The 15712-nt window shown below is 28.6% G+C and overlaps 1 protein-coding gene across 2 annotated transcripts in view; it reads right to left on the reverse strand.

Annotated features, from left to right (window-relative positions):
- Window positions 1-8562, reverse strand: part of LOC110281931 (Brefeldin-resistant Arf-GEF family protein schizo) — a 360600-nt gene extending 352038 nt beyond the window's left edge. For both annotated transcript variants that reach the window (XM_087149819.1, XM_087149817.1), the window contains exon 1: window positions 8194-8562. The gene's annotated coding sequence lies outside the window, so the exon portion shown is untranslated. The remainder of the gene's footprint in view (window positions 1-8193) is intronic.
- Between the last annotated feature and the right edge of the window lie 7150 nt (window positions 8563-15712).

Here is a 15712-nt window from a genome sequence, read left to right on the forward strand (position 1 = left end):
AGAATGCAGACTTTCATCTGTGAATGTCAACAATCACATAGTCGCTTAGGTGAATGTCTGAAATATTCGTTACACCCTATTTGATATTAATTTATTTGTAGATATTATTACATTTATTCGCTATTTTAATATCTGCTGATGATAGATTAGGAGAAACATCTGTGTTCGGAGTACCGGTTAAACGCATGTTGGGCAGTGGCACTTGACCTTAGAAGAACACTGATGTAGGGCACACCGGGCAGTGGGGCACTGAACCTTAAAAAAATATTGATGTAGGGCATGCCGGGAAAATGTATACCGGGCAATGGAACTTAATTAAACCTAGTAACAATGAAAAAATGATGAGACAATGAAAAAATTCCATTCTTCAGTTCGAATTCAGTTATAACTATATATCAAATATTATCTTCATTGACAATTGCATTTAATAAACATTTATTTATAATATGACTTTCAAACAGCATTTAATAATTTATTTAACAATTTTGAGAGTTTATATGGTATAAAACCTAATAAATAAAGGCAAGAGATTGGCTGAATAAGTATTCGCCAAACTTATCTTATCGCCAAGTGTTGTATTCACCTTTAATTGTTTATTTTTGTCTTGCTAAAAACAAATATTTACCTGTTTTTTTTATTGAATTCCATTTTGATTCACTAATATGTTAGATAATTGGTTTTTTAATCATGGCTCATTTAGTTTCTTTTTTAGTTACTTATGGTAAAATATCGCTTCAAATTCAAACGGTTTGTTAACATTTATAATACGAAATCTTTGTGATTTTTCATACGATTTTCGGATCTATAAATGTTTTTTTATTTAAAATTCTTGTATTAAATAGCTGAAATAATTAGTTTCTGTTGTAGAAAAGTTAATGGGAGTATGGTTACAAAATTTAAACTCTGAATCTTTTAATGTCATTTAATTTAAGTATAAAAATATAAAACAGTATTTCAACTTTTCCTGCAGGTTCATTTTACAGAATCTCAATTTAAAGTAAATAGGAAAGATGGTGACAAAACATTAAGACCTGATTCTATTCCAAATCCTTTAAAAATATCTCCAAAAAGACTGAAATGGATAAGTTGCCCAAAGCCAGGATCAATTTCAGATATGCTTCAATCTAATGCAAATATAAATTTACTAATTTTTCTCCATTCGCTTGGTTTTTTATTTTATTTATAATTATTAAAGAACCGAAAATTTGTATAAACTGTTTCTAACAAGTAATGAATAATATTTTTTATTTTAAATAACAATACATTTTTTAATGAATTAGTTCTAGTATTTCCGAAAAAATGTTTCCGAAAAACAATGTAAATCTATGCACACAAATAACTTTTTATGAATTATCCTAGTTGAAGTTAGCGTCGTTTGTAGCGATAAGTTGCCAAATCTTGTAGCTCTTCCGCGTTGGTAAAAGTTTTTGCTCCGAAATGGCGGACAAGTCGGACTCTCTAATTCAGAGGCTCTAGATTTACCTAAGATGACGTCACTTGCAGCTATACAATTAAAAAATATTTTTTGTACGAGTTTTTGTATCTGAAGACGATTTTCATAAATGTGGAGACATTTTTTATTTCACACAATTAGTTTCCCGGACACATAAAAAAAGGTGGTGATCTGGTTTTAAGACTGAACTATTGAGACTATATTTTCTAGACCTGCTGCCGCAATCAGAAAGTTTAAGGGTAAGAAAATGAAAACTATCCAAAATGAAAATTAATAAAAACTAATAATAACGTTTTTGTTACAAAAATAAAACGTAGAACTAGATAACTAGCATTAATAAAGTATGCCCATGAATCTACATCTTAATATTAAAAATTTGTTAATTAGTTAAAAAGTTATTTAAGCTTTTTCATCTTTTCTTTATTTGCTCACTGTACCATTCATTTACTTAAAAATGCGCAAAATGTTAATGAAGGCTATGAAAAATATAATATTAACCAGTTAAAATTCAAACAGTACTATAAAATTAACAACCATAATAATGTTTAAAAAGTTTCCCAAGAAACAATTGTCTAGCAATAAAGAACCTACAGCGCGAAATAAACGAAAGTAATAGATATGATGTAAACGTTCGTTAAATATTCAAACTCTAGCACTAAAGGATCTAAACATTGTGTTATCTTCTATCCCTCCCTTAATAAATATTCAATAATATTTGCTTTCGTCCTAATTCATTCCGATTGTTAAAACGTGTGTGTTCTTAAAAGAGGGCGTTTCTGTTAGTCCAACAAACACGAACTTTCTAAAACCATTTGTGCAGTTTATTTCGACAGAGTCGAAAATTAAATGAATAAGTTATGCAGACCTTGTTTATTCACTTTAAGTTTAGCTGATAATGGATAAATTTGTATATTTAAAACAAAGAGTTAGAATATGTCTTTGTAAGTAGAGAGCTTGGCAAAATAGGGCAATAGGGACTTATACTCTCTCTAACTCGAACTTCTACATCTCGAAAACCTTGTCATATCAAAAAAATATTTTCCCCCTTGGCATAAATATTTACATATCCACCTCATGTTAATTTGGATTCCTATCAAGGAGTTTCTTCTCAAAACCTTACTATGTCGAATATTTTTCGAAATAGAACATTTTTTCGGAAAAATAAATCTATAAGTTTATTGCAAACTAATTCCTTTCTATTTAATGCATAATTATTTTTCTCTTACTTTTAAAAATTATCACTACTTTATTGCTGTATTTAGTCAACTATCATTACTCCATTATTATTAGTAATTATCCTTGTTTCATGATTCCACTTTTTAGAGTACTATTTCAGAATTTCTCCTTTTTAGAACATATTTGGCTCTGATATTGTTAACTCGAAAACTCGCTACCTCTAATTTTTCTTAGCTTCCTTTCAACTTTGAAATATCGAGAATATACTACACTGTAATGCTGATTTAATTATGGTTTTCACTTGTAATCATTGAAGAGCAAGGGAGAAGAGCGTTTTATTTCGGCAAAAGCTAATTTTGAGAAGGAAAAAAAAAACGAATTTCAGGGAGCCCAGGAGCCGTTTTCAATCAACTTTACTGAGTAATAACTCTCAGGGAGAACTTATTTTCCAAGTAATACAACTTAGTAATCATCAAAATGAAACAAATGGTGATCCAATGGTCAATTTTGTGAAAAATGGAAATAATCCGTTTCCTTTTCCCTTGATCTTCAATTTTTATTTGTTCTATAACAAATAAAATGTCTATAGTAGTTTCCTTTTAAGCATTTAGCGAAATTAATTTAACAAAGTAAAAAAATTAGATTATAATGTATAAAGTTTGAAAAGTTGATCTTTAAAAGCTTTATTATGTGATTAACAATGACTATTAACCTAACAAGGAAACAACAATGATTTCGTTTGATTTGTTTGGTTACGTCGAACTAAAGTTGTCTTAACTGACCAACAATTTGGTTTTATTTTTTTCGTCGCACTAGCATTAAATTAATGGTCAATTGATTAACTAATCAAAAACTCAGCTTAATAAAAAAAAAGAGTTAGAAATCTGCAATCTGTAACTCCTTTAAGAAACCAGTTATTGTCTTCAAGAAACTTTAAGATTAGTAACGAAATTAGTCAAAGGATGGCGCTGTTGCTTTAAACTGAATATAGTTCCAATGAACCACAAATACAGGTTTAACTGTCCAGTCTTAGAATACTGCACATACATCTTGACATTCTATTCAGTTCTATGGAAATTCTGCTCTCAAACAACTTGTTCGTGAATCGAAACAGAAAAGGAAGAAAAACATTTAATCGTAAAAAAGTATCTAAATCGGTAAAGATTTCAAAAACAGTCGTCCGCTAACCCAAAAATGTCACAATGATAGAATGTGTCTGGAATTTTTGAGACATAATTCATTAATATAACAGCACAAAAGCTTAGACACACCCAAGTTCAATGAATTCAATGACATTAAAAATTCAAGGGTCAGTGAAAATCAAGTGTATTCTACAGCTCTCGGAATTATTACAACTAAAAAAACGAGTTAAACTAACAGATTTATTTTTGAAGATGGTTTTGATTACTTGAAAAATATTTCTATTTTGATTACTTAAAAATAGACGCAAAAGTGTAAGTTTAAAAACTTGAGTTTTTGCAGTACAAGTAAAATAAATTCGCCCAATTTTTTACCTATTTTACCAAGTGCAATTAAAACAATGTTTATAATAATGACTTCAATAATAAAATAAATACGCAATTCTTAGATTATTTTACTAAAAACAATTGCAAATATGTTTATAGTAATGATAATTTTTAGTAATTTTACTATTAAAATAAAATATTTTCAAAAATAAAATGAATACGCAACTTTTAGCCGATTTTACAGAGACCTATTAGAACAACGTTTACAATAATGATTTTAAAAATAAAACAAATATCCAATCTTTTGACTATTTTACTTAAAACTATTGCAACAATGCTTATAATTATTATTCCAAAAATAAAACAAATGCTCACTTTTTTTGCCTATATTGTTGAAAACTATTACAACAATGTTTATAGTAATGATTTAAAAAATATAACGACTACACAGTTCTTACTCTATTTTACTAAAAACTATTGCAAGTACGTTTAAAATAATGTTTTCGAAAATAAAAAAAAATCATACTTTTTGCCTTTTTACAAAGAAATATTAAAACAACATTTAAAATAATGATTTCAAAAATAAAATTAATATGCACTTTTTTGCTTATTTCACTAAAAACTGTTAATACAAAGTTTACAATAATAATTTTAAAAATAAAATGAATATACAATTTTCAGCCTATTTTACAGAGACCTATTACAACAGCGTTTACAATAATGATTTCAAAAATAAAAGAATAAAGTAATAAATTGAAAAAGGAAATATCGTGTTCTCTAACTCTAAATTTCAATCGTCTAGTTTGTCCGATAGCACTGGCAAGGAATGTGTTAAATACCCCAGCACTTATAAAAAGTAGTAGAATCTTTGTATAATTTTGTTAACAGGCATAAAAATAACTGTAAAGCTAAAACAACAGGACAGGATAGTAACAATTTTATAACAAACAGGAGAAGAAGAAAAAATGGTAGGATAAAGTAACTAATTCTCTATAAGTTAAATTGCTTATCTTAGTAGATCATTCAACCTTATTTCACGATTGTGCTCTGATTTTTCAGTGAAATAATGATAAAAAAAACCTAATAAATAAGATTTTTTTAAGAAGTTAAAAGACAGTACTTGCGTTTTATTAAACAATGGAAAACAGTGGGGGGAGATAAATAAATAAATAAACTAAAAGGAAAAAGCAGGTGTTTTTTATTAGAATCGCCCATCACGCCTCCTATATCAACAAAATCAAATCAAGCTGCTTATAAATTTATGGAGATCATAACAGCTTGAATTTAAATCTTTTTACAAAAACTCTAGTATGAAATATTTATAAATTGAAACAAATTAGATTAAATTCAATTTTTTTCTATTTTAAAACACAAGAGTTTAACATGAAGTAACAATACAAATAAATACACTACAATTATTTATCTACATTCTTCCAATTTTAAAAACCACAAACAGTTTTTTAGCTGTAAGGAAATTAAGCATAGTTTCAGTTAAAATGCCTGTTCGTAATTCTTTGAAAGTAATTTTAAACTTATAATTTTATAAAATAACAATATTTTAAGAGCATTACATTTGTTTACCAATGCATTTTTAATATTTTATTCCTTTCATTAATAGTTTATGCAAATTATTTGTCTTGTTACTACTTAAAATACATTATTTACAGAACTCAAATTAATTCGTTTTAGTTTTGATACGGAATGAATAGGATTAATGATTTGAAAGAAAACTAGCTGTTGTCGGCCACTTTTACCATTTTCTAGACATGTCTGCGATAATGATATTGCCAAAGTAATTCTATGTATTGAATTTTAGAAAAAATTAAGAACTAGTGCAATAACTTGATTTCGGACAAACTTTTCGAAATTAAGTTTATTATAAATTTAAAATTCAAGTAATTTAAGCTTTCTAAAAATAATTTATTTTTATTTTCACTCAACTTATTTCCAAAGTTATAGCAGTTTTTGTGCAAGGTCATAACACTGTATAGAATAGTCATTTTAAGTCTTTAAATGCGTTTATATCAAAATCAGATTTTTTTCACATTTTACACCACTTTAAACACAATATCTCAAGTTGTTTTAAAAATAATTGTTTACAATTTTTCATGAGTGTTAATGATTTATAGCACACGCAACTGTAGAGTAAGACAAAAAAAAGTAGAATTATTTATGCATGTTTTTTCGCAAAGACAAGTGCGAAAGTTTTTAAAAATTTGCTCTTTTAACTACATTGATCTCTAACTCAGTAGCACATATGCACTTGCCTTTAAGATAATAGTTAAAAACATAGTTGATAGATAAATAAATAGATAATATATGATGATAATAATAAATGATAAATAAAACTTTCAAAGAATTTTTGTTTCGGAGGATAGAAATTTTTTTATAGCGTTTAGCGTACATGCAAAAAAAAGCCTTATTTTAACCTAAAAATGGCCATTTAAATAATAATAATAATAATTTCAATGCTAGTTTAATAAGTTTTTAAGCTTAATGAAACAAATAAACTAGTTTTTTTTAAAAATTTATATTAATATTTTTAAAAAAGTTGTCAAAACTAGTCGGATACGTTAAAGAATGTCCAGCAGTCTTTAAATCAAACAAACCACCGCAAGTACGAGTTCGGAACGTTTCAGAACAGAAGACGCAGAAGTACAGAAATTATTTTCATCTCCGTTGCTAGATAAGATAGAAAAATCATCCTAATGCTCCATTACGTGCTGTACTACTTCCTCACGCACCTCTCGAGCTATAACTTCAGTATCGTATTATGCATATGCTATTGCTCGAAAAAGGCAAGCACCGTCACCAATAATTTATATGACATTATGCGTCACCATAGCAACGTTTATGTTTTAAGTCCGTACAGCCATTTTTTATTAAGGATAAAAAATAAATCTAAATAATTGTTTCGTAACAATTTTTTTATTTCCATAAAAATATGATATTATTCTAAATAAACGTGCTTAACGAGCAACTAATTATTTAACATTACTTAAGGCAACCTAAAATAATAATCTAAATAAATACATAACGCATAACCAATTATTTAACAATACTTAAATTATTATTTAAGACAACCTAACAAAGTGAATTATTATCGATGGTTATAGTGTTGCCAATTCAGATAGAGATATATCCGCGTTTTGTTGCCACGTAAGAAAAACGAATATATAGATCAGAAATGTAAGTTTTCCTAAAAAAAAAAATTATAAATCACAATTCTATGAAGCAGAAGCAATTAAAATATTTCACCTGTTTGTTATTCATGACAAATCTTATGTATATTCAATTTAGTTTGAAAGAAATTAGCCCGAGCAATAGCCTAAATAACTATTTTTTTCGCATTTATAAAACAAAAAACAAGGAAAATGAGTAGTATAAGAATCTAAAAACTAGTGTAAGTAGAAAAAAAAAATAACTGGAAAGTATTTACTAGGAAATTTCAATACATGAGCGAATATTTTAAAATTAAATATCTTTATTAAATTATGAAAAAAATTTCGTTCTTATTTTATATTTAAAATTTTAGGAGGCTGCATTATTTGTTAGAAATTATTTTTCTCAAAAAAATACTGAATTTTACTTGCAAAAATTTATATAGTATTAAATGTGTTTATGAAGTAAATTACAGCGTATTAACGTAAAAACTGTGGTATACAAGATGTTTTTGTCAAATAAAATTAAATAAAAATAAGTAAATAAAAAAATACTCGTACTTTACAACAAACAAAAAATACTTTACAACAGAATTCATAATCTGGTTGTATTAAACTATATATTTTTTTAAAATATGTATTACAAAAATAAAACTACTAATTTTATTTATAGATTTGCAGGAAAAATGTCAAGACTTGTTAAGTAAATAAAATAAAAAATGCTGTAAATCACATGAAAATTGCTATTTTTCTTGTTAATATTTCAAAATAAAACCTCTGCATTATAAAATAAAAAAAAAATATTTTTTTAATTTTATTTTTAGCAGTTGTATACAATGACAATATCTGTTTTTCTGATTCGTAATTATAGACGCGTAAAAATAAATGTGTAATATTCATGTCATGCAAATGTGGGAAAAACATAAATAATACTCACATGACAATATAGAAATCATTTTTTAAAATTTAAAAAGATCCAAGATTATGCATGAAAATTTTTTAACTTGTTTTTAAATCACAATTGCATCCGTTATTATAGTTTTTTTTTCCAGAATTTTTTCTTAAAAAACAAACTCCTATCTTCAACACAATCAGTTCAATACTTAAAATAGAGAAGCTCAAGCTAAAGGTGTCACAATAAAAAAAATAATAAATAAATAAAGCTCAATTTCCTTTATAGGCGGCGAAAACAGAGAGAAGCTTTTCATTCACAAAATCCAATCACACGACACAGCGACTGTATAGCTAGTTTCTTGGCCAAGCGCCGAGAGCTGCCATCATTATATGGAAAGGAAGAAATAGCAATGTTGGGAAAACGGCGCGGACGTAACAGGGTTGCCATAAAAAAGATCCAAAAGAGATGAACGGAAGGCTATAGATGTGAAAGGAGTTGGTGTCTTTGGCGAGAACTTCTGTACGGGTAGGCTAGAAATATTGAATTATAATCCAAGAAGCCGTAAAGTTTAAGTATCTCAGCATGGAGGGATGTGTGTTGGTTTGTTGTAAAAAAAGTTTCGTTGATTACTAAATAAGGAACTATATAGATCAAACTATACCATCAAAAATAAATCAATCAAAAATTGCATTCAATATTTTAGTGAATTTGCAGTATAAACCGTTCTTATTTAAGGGACTATTTAGGCATTGTTATTACAATATATAAGCCTCTGATGAAATAATAAAATTATGCTAGTCAATAAATCTGAAAGCGTTTGTAATATTTCAGCAAATTTGCACTTCAAAAATAACCTTCCTTGTTTTTAAAGAGATTATTAATGTGTTTGTATTTGGCTATATTAGTTTTGATCAAATAATCAAAATAAACAAATCGAATTTTTTCTCTCAGTATTTTAGTGAATTTGTAGTATAATAGTTATTATTATTAAAGACACTATTTATGCGTCATTATTACAATATATAGAGAGATACGATTAAAGGAACCTGCATTTTCATTATAATTCAGTATTTTAGAAATTTACTAAAATATTGAAAATACTTTCAAATTTCTTGACTCGAATATTTTTATTATTTGATCAAATAATAAAAATATACGAGTAAAGAAATCTGAAAGTGTTTTAAATACTTTACTGTTAATGCATCAGTATTAAACTTTATTAGTTTTGATCAAATATTTAAACTAGATGAGTCAAAAATACTGAAATGTTTAAAATATTTTAGTGAATTTGCAGTATAAAAATCAAATACTTTTTATGGCTAAAAAGAATATAATGCTTTTGAGATTTCTCAACCGGAGTTAAGTACTTAGCCCAAAGTCCAACTTAGAGAATCATAGCGTCTGAGTGGATCTGTTTCAAGAAACTTATTGGGATGGCCTTGGACTACAAAAGGCAGTAGTGCTTTCGAAGAAGAGTAATGCGAACTAAAAATATGCGAGTAGAGAAATATGAAATTTTTAAAAATATTTCTGAGAATTTTCATTTTATAAGTCTTTCTTATTATTAAATGAAATAAAGCATTTTTATTATAAAAATTAAAGCAAACATTTGGAAAAAAAATTGCGAGTAGGGAAATCTGCCAATTTTTTAACTTTTGTGTTTTACCAACTTAATTATTCGGAAAATAACTTTTCCATCTGGTAGGTTGTTCAATTTTATTTAACGTATTTATTTTAATTGAGATTTATTTATATATATATTTTTTGAAAAATATATAATAAGTAGTCAGAATATAGGATATTAATTGTATCATTCTTTTCGTACATAAAACAAATAAGACTGTACACAGAACTTCTAACAATGCAGCTGTCATTTTTTAATAAGTGTTTGGTAACTTATTGAAAGAAAAATGACTAATGAAATTATTGAAATAATAAGTGTCTGGTAACTTATTGAAATAAAAATGGCTAATGAAATTTTTGAAATAATAAATGATTCGGTAACTTATTGAAATAAAAATGGCTAATGAAATTATTGAAATAATAAATGATTTGGTAACTTATTGAAATAAAAATGGCTAATGAAATTATTGAAATAATAAATGATTTGGTAACTTATTGAAATAAAAATTGCTAATGAAATTATTGAAATAATAAATGATTTGGTAACTTATTGAAATAAAAATGGCTAATGAAATTATTGAAATAATAAATGATTTGGTAACTTATTGAAATAAAAATGGCTAATGAAATTATTGAAGTAATAAATGATTTGGTAACTTATTTAAAAGAAGTAAAGATATGACGTCTATGTAACAATATTTTTCTTGCAGTTGACGGTGTCAAAAAAATACTAATATTCTTTCATTTGTAAATAATGCACAAAATAAAAAATTTATCAAAAAATAGTCCTCTTATTTAATTTCAATGTATAATTATAATAATTATTTGAAGTTAATTTGAAAATCAAATTAGAAAAGAAAACACCTCAGCTTATTTTTTTTAGTTTAATTTTTATTCAACTTAGTTAGATGCATCAGCATCTCTATGCTAAAGTCTTAAAAAGTCTCTTTACAAATTCTCCGAGATTAAATTGAAGATTTTTCTCACACATTTAAAAAGGTAGCAAAATGCACGCATCAACATCCAATTTAAAATAAAATTTAAAGGATGTTGTGTCATAAATTCAACAACATTTTTAAATGCTGGAGAATTTATTAAAGCATCGGCTAAGTTGGCTAATTTAGAAAAACGCAACACAAAATTTAACTTAACCCAATAGTGGTTTAGGAAATGAGCTAAATTGGGAGAATGTTTTCCCAAGATACACCATTTTTCCTATAATAACATAGAAAAACCGGTTTGCTATGCTGAGAAGACTGCAAGTAAAAATACAGCCTTTTACGTGCAGAATCGTCAATGAGTTAAAGATTAAAAAAACATATTAAATGAATTTTATGCATAGTAGTTCGTACATCAACTCTTCAAGAATACGCAAATCAATGTTTTATAAGTTTAACTCAACATGTTTTATAAGCCTAATTCAACGTGTTTTATAAGTTTAATTCAACTTGCTTATACGCTTAATTACACTCGCTTCATAAACTTAATTCAACGTGCTAATAATCCTAAGTCATAAGCTTGCGTCACAACTTTTTACAACCTTCCTTCAACTTGATTTATAAGTTAAATTCAACGCGTTTTACAAAACTGAGTCAAAGTGCTTTATGGACTTATTTTATCGTGCTTCATATGCTTGCGTTTAACATGTTTAAGTTAAAGTACTTCATGCTTTATTTAAGTCAATATTCTTTATGCACTGAGTAAAAATGAAAAATGACAATAAAAATGTTTTTAAACACAACTGCCTTTAAAAAAAATTTTTAAAAATAATATTCATAATAATTTACTTTTCAAATATAAAAAAACGATATTGATGAGTTCAGTTTAAAATTAAAAATACAACATTGATAAAATTAATCATGAAAGTTAGAATGCAGTAGCATTATAATCGTCGAAAAACTCTCTTTTCCCCTCCTAAACACACAGAAAACTTTTACAATTCGAAATGTTAAAAGTATTTTTCAAAAATAAGATTTGAAGCTTTAAAAATGTAGCCATTTACAGTTATTTAAAAATAACATACCCTTTTATAAGCGAAAATAACTAAAATTTTAAAACAATAAAAAAAATGAATTTAGAGTGGTAATTAATTTTACAAGCTGACATATTTTCTTCACAATGCATGAATTTTTTGTTATTCTTTTGTTTAAAATAAACAACTTAGAACACGAATTTTTATTAAATTAAATATCTTTAAGACTGTACTTGTTATTTTTACTATACTACTGCAAAAATAATATGCTTATTAACTTTTTTTTTCTTTTACTGACTTTAAAATACGTGGATCAATTTACTGAGAAGTTAAAGAAAAGGCTCAGCAGTAGCTTCCTTTTTACAATGAAAACTATTACAGAAATAAACTAAACGCAGCTTCAATTTATTATACAGCAGGGAAAAAAATAACGCCGCTGGTAGAAAGCCTTTTCTTCGCCAAAAAATAAGAAATTCGGAAATTACCCTGTAAAATTGTTTCTCCTTTCACATCATACATTGTCTGAGAAACAACGATACAGGGGAGGAAAAAGTAAAAGGAATCACGGCGACACTTTGGCGAGGAGTTTTGAGACAACTTAAAAATCAATTGCTCGCCAAATCTAGAGGACGGCGAAAGATCTAAATCATTGGGACTTCCAACGGAGGTTTTAACCAATAGGCTCCGGCCATTGATGTCGTGGGAAGGTAGCGGTAGATTCTAGCGTAGAAAAGGGCTGAGAGCATGCTGAAGGAATATTCTTTTTTGGAATCTTTGACAGATGTATCCTAATTAGAAAAGGAATCTAGAATAAAATTCGAGGATCAAGGACATAATAGTAATTAAAAAGGGATTTAAATAATAATTCTGGAAGGAAATTTTCCGACGAAGATTGGTATAACTTCGAGGGAAATTTAAATTTTGTAGTGGATTATAGTCTTAGCAAGAAATAAATTGAATAGTTTGAGAAAGAGGACATTCTCAGAATTAACACCGGCATTTTGAATTTAATTTAATTACATAAATGCATAATTTATCCAATCATAAAGTTTCAAAAGTCACAAGCAACAGAAAATAAATTAAGTGTAGACACTGTTTGAAATTAGCATTTTATATATATATATATATATATATATATATATATATATATATATATAGTAATGTTTCCAGATAAGTACTTTTAATTTTTATTTTATAACCGTTACCGTTTATTTACGATTACTGATTTTCAACTCCTTAGCCTTGTCATTTTGAAACCAATCCAGACAACAAGGTAACTCTTGGATGATGTATTGGGAGAAATTTTGCGTTCGTTGAGGATTTTTTGATGGAGTTAACCCGCATTTGCATAACATGGAGAGGAAAGCTACGAAACCTCCCACAGTTAGTTTGATGGTTAGAGGACTCAAACCCATGATCCGTCTACCACTGAGGATGTTTAACGTCAGCACTGTGGTCGGTGCAAATCGGATGCGGAATTCGTATCGATCAGCCATTGCTGGGATTCGAACCAGGTTCACCTCATTGAAAGACGAACACTATCCCTTGAGTCATCACGTCTTCAGATAAGTACCTCGCAGGTTTTTGGATTCTTCTTTCGAAAAATGCAGAATACATGGAATAGGTGGGTGCCTCCCCCCAAAAAAAAATCTCTTTAAACACTTGAAAATTTGTTGGTCTATCATTTTATTGTCCTAATTCCGTTATGTAATATACATGCCAAGCAATATCTAATTTTACAAACAAAAGTATAAATATTTTGAAGTTATTACTTTTCTGATGCTTACTTTTACGACTACTAATGTTTTTTGTAAGTCTAAAAATAACTTACTGGTTTACTAAGTACTTCCTTCCATTTCAATTAAATAATATCGCAAGGAATTTATTAATAAACAATATTTAAATTTGTAATTTACGAAGATTATTTGCGCATATTTCTTCGCAAAATATATTAAGATTGGAGAGAGTATTGCGCTGTTTAAATAGAAAGAGATGTACGTAAGGCGGCAATGGACAACGTGATTAAAGAATTATAAATTGACATTAATCGAAATGTTGCACTGTAAAGAAAAACACACTATCGCTGATGGGAAATATAGGTTTTTCATATAGCAACAGTACGCAAGAAAAAGGAAGAGAAAAAAACTGATAGAATTTATTTGATTAAAGAAAACAACTTCTCGATGGGATATGTTATTTCTCAGATCGGCGGTGAGTTTTTAAATCTGGAAACAGCTCGAAATTCACGTTTAATAAAAGAAAGCACAGCTCGAAATGCTTGTTCATGGATGTGGAGACAGCTCGAAATGCATGTTAATGGAAATGTACACAACTCGAAATGCCTGTTCATGGATGTGGAGACAGCTCGAAATGAATGTCAATGGAAATGTACACAGCTCGAAATGCCTGTTCATGGATGTGGAGACTGCTCGAAATGCATGTCAATGGAAATGTACACAACTCGAAATGCCTGTTCATGGATGTGGAGACAGCTCGAAATGAATGTCAATGGAAATGTACACAGCTCGAAATGCCTGTTCATGGATGTGGAGACTGCTCGAAATGCATGTTAATGGAAATGTACACAACTCGAAATGCCTGTTCATGGATGTGGACACAGCTCGAAATGCCTGTTTATGGATGTGGACATAGTTCGAAATGCCTGTCTATGGAAAGAAGACACAGCTCAAAACACATGTTTACGGAAATGGGCACAGCACAAAATTTCTGTTTACGGAATGGACACAGCACGAAATTTCTGTTTACGGAAATGGACACGGCACAAAATTTCTGTTTACGGAAATGGACACGGCACAAAATTTCTGTTTACGGAAACAGACGCAGCACGAAATGCATGTTTAGGAAATGGAGACTGCTCGAAATGCCTGTTTACGGAAATAGACACAGCACGAAATTCCTGCTTACGGAAATGTACAATTAGGAGCTTCGTTTCCCCAACTAATGTAAGAGTTTTCCCTATTTATAAGAATAGACATTGTCGCCGTCGGAGAGGCTTAAGGATCTTGCAGATATAACTTTTCAGACGATATCTCCGTATTCAAAACTCTGATACTAAATTTCTTTTCAGCTATGAAACCCTAAGTGATTTCATTTTATTTTATAATCGTTGATGAACAGCCGCCCCAATTTTGGGTTTAGGACAACTAATGTTCTTGTAATATTGAATCCAGTCCAGAAGACAAGGAAACTCCTGATTCATACATTGGGAGAAATTTGCCTCCGTGGGGAACTTTTTGATGGAACAAACCCGCATTTGCGTAACACGGAGATGAAAACAACGAAAACCTTCCACGATCATCCTAACGGCAAGGAAGGAGTCTATACCCCATGATTCGTCTACCACTTAGGATATTTTACGTCAACATTATGGTCTTTGCGAGCTGGGTATGGAATTTGTATCGGCCAGTCATCGCTGGGTTTAGAGCAAAAAACTATTTTATTTTTAAAATATTTAAATGGAGAAAGGAAACTACGGTCGATGAATTGTGCCATTAAGTTGAAGTAGCATGGAATGCTGTACCCGTTCATGCTATTCAATCATCTCTGTTCGACTCGATGCTCAGGAAAATAACTGCTGTTATGGCTGCCAAGGGAGGCTGTTCTGAGTACTGATTCCTCAGGATCTATACATCCAAATATCCTGACAATTTAATCACTTCTTCTTTCAACTGTAATGTATGTGCCCAATAAATAGCATTCTGTTTCTTGTATTCCTTCCTGGTGTAGCAATTTTAATGGCCAGTAGTTAACTTAAGTGAAAATGAAACGAAAAGGCCATGCTATAGTTTTTGTTGAAATGAAAACTAAGAGAATCGTCATAAACGTTGAAATTGGTTAGCAGGATTATTACGGATTATTTTGATTTAAAATGAGAAAATATCAATGAAATTTCTCATAAATGCAGGCTCATTTCATAATATATATTAAAAGATATTACTTGAAAAA

Source organism: Parasteatoda tepidariorum, chromosome 8, assembly GCF_982258835.1.
Source record: "Parasteatoda tepidariorum strain Cologne lab strain chromosome 8, Ptep-v5.0, whole genome shotgun sequence".
Taxonomy (NCBI): Eukaryota; Metazoa; Arthropoda; class Arachnida; order Araneae; family Theridiidae; genus Parasteatoda; species Parasteatoda tepidariorum.